Source organism: Impatiens glandulifera, chromosome 2 (assembly GCF_907164915.1).
Source record: "Impatiens glandulifera chromosome 2, dImpGla2.1, whole genome shotgun sequence".
In the NCBI taxonomy this organism is placed as follows: domain Eukaryota; kingdom Viridiplantae; phylum Streptophyta; class Magnoliopsida; order Ericales; family Balsaminaceae; genus Impatiens; species Impatiens glandulifera.
In genome coordinates this window covers 40782578-40790353 of record NC_061863.1, presented here as the reverse complement: position 1 = coordinate 40790353, position 7776 = coordinate 40782578, and the positions used below count along the sequence as shown (strand labels likewise).

General features: G+C 26.3%; 1 long non-coding RNA gene across 2 annotated transcripts; it reads left to right on the top strand.

Moving 5' to 3' along the window:
- Window positions 1-1290: 1290 nt before the first annotated feature.
- Window positions 1291-3545, top strand: LOC124927664. Of its 2 annotated transcripts, XR_007098421.1 has the most exons (8): window positions 1291-1436; window positions 1512-1567; window positions 1760-1812; window positions 2244-2410; window positions 2865-2921; window positions 3003-3080; window positions 3145-3188; window positions 3297-3545. It is a non-coding gene; the product is annotated as an uncharacterized LOC124927664 (long non-coding RNA). The 2 variants fall into 2 exon arrangements; XR_007098420.1 differs by lacking the exons at window positions 1291-1436; window positions 1512-1567; window positions 1760-1812 and having other exon boundaries at window positions 2145-2410.
- The last annotated feature ends 4231 nt before the right edge of the window (window positions 3546-7776 follow it).

Genomic DNA, 7776 nt, shown 5'->3' with positions numbered 1-7776 from the left:
TTTGTCAAAAAATTAGCCATAAGTTTTAGAATGACAGTGAATACTTCACTCCAATCCTATAGAGTTCTGACCGGTTGCTAAACTTGTGAACTTTAAATATTACGTTGATACACTTGTTAATATCTAGTGGAGACAAAATCAATGGATTCTCATAACAATCAGAGTATTGCATAATAATTAACGTCCTTGTGGTGATGCAGTTTCAATATATTTGTAGAGCATGTCCTTGCACTGTGCTCATCTTTACCCTCAAAGAACATACAAATTAGTTTCTAATAGGAGAGAGACATAGTGTTTTCTTTTTTTTGTCGATGTATTTGCCACTACAAAAAAAGTCCAATTAGCGACGATTAATTACCGACGTTTAAATAACGTCAGAAATATGCGACGAATATTGGACGGTTTAATCCACGATTGACATTAACCGTCGCAAATATAAATAAATGAAGAAAATTTAGTTGCAATAAATAAAGATATTTACCTCAGTGCAATTATTGTAGGAAAAGTAAAAGGTAAATTTTCGTGACAAAATCCGTAAATCAATTCATACTATATTTTGTATGAAATTTCAACAAAAAAATATATAGAGTCGAATTTATATAGTTAATCGAAAAAATCGTAACAATTATCTAACATGGAAAATACGTCACAAATTTTCGACGTTATGTTCCACGTTTTCTTCGTCATAACTTATATAACCGTAGTAAATTTCGAAGAAAATTCTCTCTCTATAAAATTAAATCTCATTTAAATAATAAAATAAATAAAATGTAATTATTTTTAACTATAATTTTTATATAGTCTAATTAATTTAATAAATTATATATATATAATTTATTTATAAATAAATTAGTAAAATATTTAATATTATCTGTGAATAATATTTAATTATATTATAAATAAGATAAAATTTTATTTAAATAGTAAAATAAAATAAAATAAATTAATTATATATATATAATTAATTATAATTAATTTAATAGGTATGTATAAAAATTAATTTATAAATAATATAAAGTAAAATAATATATTTAATATCGGATAAAATTTAATATAGAAAATTAATTTATAAATAAAATAATATATTTAATATTGCGTGTTCCAATGTACGTGGATAATATTGGAGCGTTGTAAAATCAATAGATAATATTAAACTGTTAAAAAAATCCATAAATAATACGGGACGTCAAAAAATCCGTAGATGATACATGACGTAAAAAAATCCGTGGATAAAATACGGATAATACAGGCCCTAAAAATTTGTAGATAATATACCGTCGAAAAATATGTAGAAACCCTTAATAATATTCTCTTAACTTTCATTCGCGAACTGTTTTACCCTGTAATTTCTTCTCTTTCACACAGACGATGCATCATCGTCTTCCTTGCTTCTCTATCGAGGTGCATGTTCCCCTTCAAGCAAGAGTTCTCCTTCGGTTCGTTTATTTTCACTTTCCCTTTTAATTACATTGCTGAAATTCGTTGTTAGATTTCAATTTTCTTTATTACAGATGAACGCCTCCGTGAATCGCAAGACATCTTAGCCAAGTATACCGACATAATTTCCGTAAGTCATCAAATTCTAGGGTTTAACTCGTTTCTGTAACTGTAATGATCTGTTTTAACTGAAGAAAATAGGTCATAATAATTAGATTATATACTAAAAAAGAAGTATTCGATTTTGTTTCTATTACGTGAAAGATCTTCTGAACACGTTTGGAAAACTTGAAATGAGCTGTTCTTTGTTGCTTCTTTATAGGTAATGGTTGAAAGATATTCAAAGATTGATCTACCTGAGATGGAGAAGAAGAAGTAAGTTCTCTGATTGTATGTGAATGAATTACTGACATGATATCATCGATTTCTTTTTTAGTTAGTTAGCCAAACCATGGAAATCAAATCCATATACATTCTGCAAGCTTAGACATAATTCAATCTCTTCAAATATGCATTCACCTGAGAAATGATCATCAATGTTAGTATGGAAGGCGTAAGCTAATACCCATTTCAGTTATTGGGTTGCTGCAAGTTCTTACTATCAAACTCGAAATCACTGTTTGTTATTTGAGAGTTTGTTCTATTCTGATCTGATGATGTTTTCTCAATCTGTGATCGAATTGAGAAAAGGTATATGTCTTTTGGATTGTTTATTCACATTCTGCAAGTTCTTACTATCAAACTTGAAATAACTGTTTGTTACTTCATACTTGAGAGTTCTAACCTCTTGCTTGTTTCTGTCAAAGTCGACCTCGTTCTCTTCATTTTCTACTAGGAAAATCTCTATAAGCTTGAGGAAATTCTCAATTGTGACGGCGGTTGGTAAGGGGAAGAAGAAATCCGATTCTCATAGCTTCGTCTCCAGACCAGATGAAGCTGCCGGTTTTTTTCTGAAGCTCTTTTGCTCAAAGAGGTGAGTTCCATCAAAATCTAATGATTATGAGTCATAGAGTCTTAATAGAGTCTTTTGTACCAGGACTTGCACTTTTTCTCCTTCGGGCCATGGCCAACATTATCATAATTGACAGGAAGAGGTTTTCAGAGCTCGACCTTCGGGTTCAGATCTCCAAGACGCTCGACAATGATAAATTTGTGTGAATTTCAGTGCTTGTGATTCACTAGATTTTATCCGTTAATATTTGCTTTTATTGGTTGAATCTGATAAAATATATTTGGAGATGGTGATGAAAGTCAGTCCAATATTTGGAAATGCTTTTATTGCAGAAGAAAGTTCATGAAGATGGAACAATTCTCCCTAAATTCACAGATGATGATGTCAGTCCAATGTCTTTTGAATATACTTTAATCAATAATATTATTCCCTTTTGCCTACTTTTATTAAAGTGGATTGATTAATCGATTTGCAGGAGAACTTTTTAAACAACTGAATCTTTAGCTGGAAAGTGATCCTGGACTGAAGAGGAGTAAGCAATCTCTTCTTCTCAATTGTTAATTACAGTATTATTTGAATTCAAATTGTTTAATCTATTGATATTGATATGCAGTGAGACACTGTCAAGTTGTATACTTGATTCATGAAGATCACGATGAAGAGGTGGAGAATGTAAACTCCAAAGTCAGAGGTGAATCTTCTATCCTATCATCCCGTAATAATCATTGTTTTGACACTGATTTATATTGTTGCAGGCATCATTCGATGAAAACTCGTTGTTCATGATAACCATGTTAAGGTGAATTTTTGTACCGTTTATATGGTCATGTTCAAAATTCCTTCTGAGATTAACTGTCTTGTTTTTCTCTTTGTTTTCTTATTCTTATCCACATGTTTACTGTAATAGAGAATACGGATTAGAACAATCATTTTTCTACTAGATGAGTTTGACTTGTTTACACAGGTATAATAGTATAATAGTGTGATACCAATACTCTTATATTATGATTTCTAATATTTCACATGTTGATATTTGTTACCTCTTTAAGGTAAACAAAAGTTTTTTATAGCTTGTTGGACGTATTGCAATATATATCATCACAAGTTGTGGTTATTGGTCTAAGTTGTCTTACTCATATGTGATGCTATAATGTTTCTTTTTTTTCAATTTCCAATGATTTCTTGTGCTAATTTGATTAAGTAGTTTTATTGAAATTTCACTTTAAATGAATTGTTTTTACTAGCAACATAAACTTTTAGATAGTTGTTGATCAATCTGGAATTTATTTGCATGATGATGATCAGCTCTTGAAGAAAATGGTAACATTTCGTTTCTCACATCGAAAATAGTTATTCTTTCCCCCTCGAATGAAGACTCTTTAAGGTAGACTTTATAATTGCATTTGCATGTTCAATTAGACAAACTCTACTTCGTTTTGTTCTTCTTGCTTCATGTTGATAACGGTGGTTGTGCAGATTAGTGGACCATGTTCTTTTACTTCCCAAGGACTCAAGTTTGTCTTCCCACTATGTAGAACAAATTAATCTCAAGCTTTCAGTTTTGAAACTTAATACATGATCCTGTCTGATAATTATGCTCAAAATTGAGGTGCCTCATTTTGAAATATGCTCATCTAATTGATGAATAAATGAAGTGATGCTCATTACAAAATTTTGTTTTGTTTTGTAGGTAAGTTGGGACAAGGAAATATTGTAACTTCGAGTTTAGTTCTTTCGTCATTGATATGTGCTTAAAGGATGGAAGTATTGATGTGTCGCTTTATTTGATATATAAGACTTATTATAAAATATGTTTTAGTTTTAATTACTTTGAATTTACAATTTAATTTGAATTTATTTAGTGACAATGAATTATTGATAATGTTATTTTGTGATAATGAATGATTAATTATGTTATGTTATTTTGTTTTATATTTAAATTTATTTTTGAATAATATTAAAATTTTGGTGAAAAAAATTAAATTATAAAATATTTTAAAATAAAATATGTGCTAAATATTAATAAAAATTAATTATTTTGAAGAAAATTCGTCAAAAAAATTATCAAAAAAATCGTCAGAAATAACGTCATAAAGACTGTTGTAAATATTTACCGACTAAACAAAATGGAATAGAAAAAATGTCGAAAAATGTAATCAGAAATACTGTCGCAAAATATATATTGGAAAAAGCGTCGCAAACTTTTCCGACTAAATATCCATCCGTCGAAGTATTAGCGACACATATTTGCAAAATAATTATTTAGAGGGAAAAAACATTGCAAACTTTATATTCGTCAAAACTTCCGTCGATAAATTTCGTCGCAAATACACTATTTTCTTATACCTGCCGTACCTGCTTTCTGTTTACTCCCCGAACGGCCATATTCTGACCCCATCCCTTGCTTTTGATTACCACTCAATGGGTCATGAAAACCTTGATCATCGTTCCCAATAGAGTCCCCTAACCCCTCATCTATGTTTAATGCATACCTCATATTCTCATTTATAGTCGTACCGTGAGTCCCAAAAATTTTCTTTAGTAACTTATAATCCGCTGTGGTTTGTTCTTCAATTGTAACAAATTTTTTTGACACCCAAATAGAATAAACATCGAAAATAACATAATATCAATAACCCTAAATTATAATATAATAGTAAAAAAAATTATGTCATATCGTATATAATGCCTACACATTTATTGTATCATTAGGAGGTTACTTGATTCTCATTCCACCAATTATCGTTAGCTTAAAAAAGGTTTTCATCGGTTCGGTTTTTGATTTTTTTGAGTTCCTCGATTTATGTTTTTTGATTTTTTTAGCCAATTTGAAACCAAACTGAATTCGAATAAATTCTATTAAAACCGAACCGATTTAATTCAAATCGAATTTTATTTTATTTATTTATTGCCAAATCTTAAATTTGAATTATTCTAATTAAAACAAAATTTAAATTTTTTCAGTTAAATTATCAAAAATAACTAAATAAAATAAAAAAATAAATTACATATGTTATTACATCATAATTGTCATATTTAAAATCTAATCCATCACTAAATAAAACATCAACCAATCATATATCATCACATCATCATTTTTTGGGCAACAAAATTTAGATGTTTCACTAAACATCAATCATAGTAGACTCAGATATCGATTGTTTCAATTCCGCAATAGATTGAAAAAATATATTATACAACTTATTAATAATTAAATAAGAGATAATAAAATATTACCTTGTTCAAAATATTCAAGATCCTCCATGTTTTCTTCTACGTTTACTAGAGATTTACAAGAACAAGTTCAATCTTGACCACATATCAATGCTCGTATAATTCTAGGAGTTAAAGAACTCCTAAATGCATCAAGAATTATTCCTCTGATACTAAAGACTGACTCCGAAGTAAATGTAGAAACATGGAATAGCTAAAATATCATGAAAAAATAATGACAATACATGAAATGTTGGTCTTTTTCTTCCACTAATCCAAAATACTAAAGTATGAATTCTGAAGTATACATTTATCTTCTTCACCATTCCTAGTCAAATATATATCAACTCTGACTTATCATAGGATCAACATCTTTACAAACCTCAAAAGAATTTGAAACAATCAAAGCAGATTTCGAAACTAAAATGGAAGATGAAGATCTAATAGTTCTGGAATGAATTCTCTTTAATCAATAAATAGTTCATAAAAGACATTTTTCGCAATTTAATAATCTTCTTACCTTCCTCTTCACCATACATATTACAAAGAACAATTTCACAATAGTCAAATTTGTTCCTAGGATCAAATGCACAAGCAATGAAAACTAACATATTAAACTTCTCTACATTCCCTAAATATTTATCAAATGTTTTCTTCATCTTTACAGTCATATGTCTAAAGTCACCATCTTCATATGACAAATATTCTTTTAATACTTCATAAATCTCAGAAATATCATCCAAGTATGTACATGCAGTAATATATTTTGAACTAGAAACCTTTAAAGTAAAAAGATAAAAATTCAATAGAAAATAGAGAGACACTTTAACATATTTTCAATCGTAAGTAGTTGGAACCCCATGACCATATTTGACAAGATCATCTCTATAACAATCATCCTCCAAAAATAACCTTTCAAAAGATTTCTCATATATCAACCCCACACCCAACATCAAATAAGTAGAATTCCATATTGTTGTGACATCCAAATACAATGATTTGTTGTCATCACATTTTTCTAAATCTATAAATCTCATAAATATTTTCAGTCTAGATGGTGATTGCCTCACATATTTAATTGATAACATAATTCTTTCAAATTTTCTCTCTTTTTCCTCTTTACCTTTTATCATTTTTCCAGCAAATGACATGTTTTCCCTCTCAAGTTCCCTTTCCCTATAACAAATTTTTGTCTCTTTTTTTTTATTTATTTATTATGATTTAAATATTTAAAATATTTATTTAATATATATTATTATTTTAATTTTTAAATAAAAATTAAATAAATGTGTACATATATATTAAAAATTTAGAATATTTAAAAATAATTTAGAATTAAAAGCTACGACTGAATTTTATACATATCATAATTAAATCATTAAAAAATAAATCAATAAACTAATTTTATGTATTTTAGTATAATATATATATACATTTATTATATTTTAAATAAATTAATATATTATTTAAAACTTTTGAATTAAATTTATATTTTTTTTATTTAAAAAATATATTAAAAGTTTGAAAAAAATAATAATTAAAAATTATATGTTTATTGTAATATTTTTTAATAACTAAATTATAATTGTATATTAAAGGTTAATTATGTAAAATATATTATTAAAACTATGTAATAATATATTAATCAAGTTTGAATAATAATTTTTAAATTTTTAAATATTGTTTAAAATATTTAATTAAAATATTTAATTTTTTAAATAAATTTATTTTAATAATTTTTAATATATGAAAAAGAATATTAAATTTTTTAAATAAAAATCAAATTAACTAATAGATAAAAAAAGGCTTAATAATAATTTTCTTTTAATAATAAATGATATTACTGTATAAATAAATCTCTTTACATTTTACATGATAAAAATATTATATATATATATATATATATATTATATTTTTATAAATCAATATTAATATTATTTTAATTAACTTTATTAAAAAATAATTTACAAAATAATATAATTATACTTTTTTTTAATATTTATTAATATTATCAAATTTGAAAATTTATAGGTAATTAACTTAAAACAATCACTTTATACATAAAAGTTATTTATTACTTTTTAATTTTAAATTTAATTATCAAATAAAAATTTTAAATTTAATTAATTATATATTATCTTATTATTTGTGTTTATATAGATATTTACAAATGT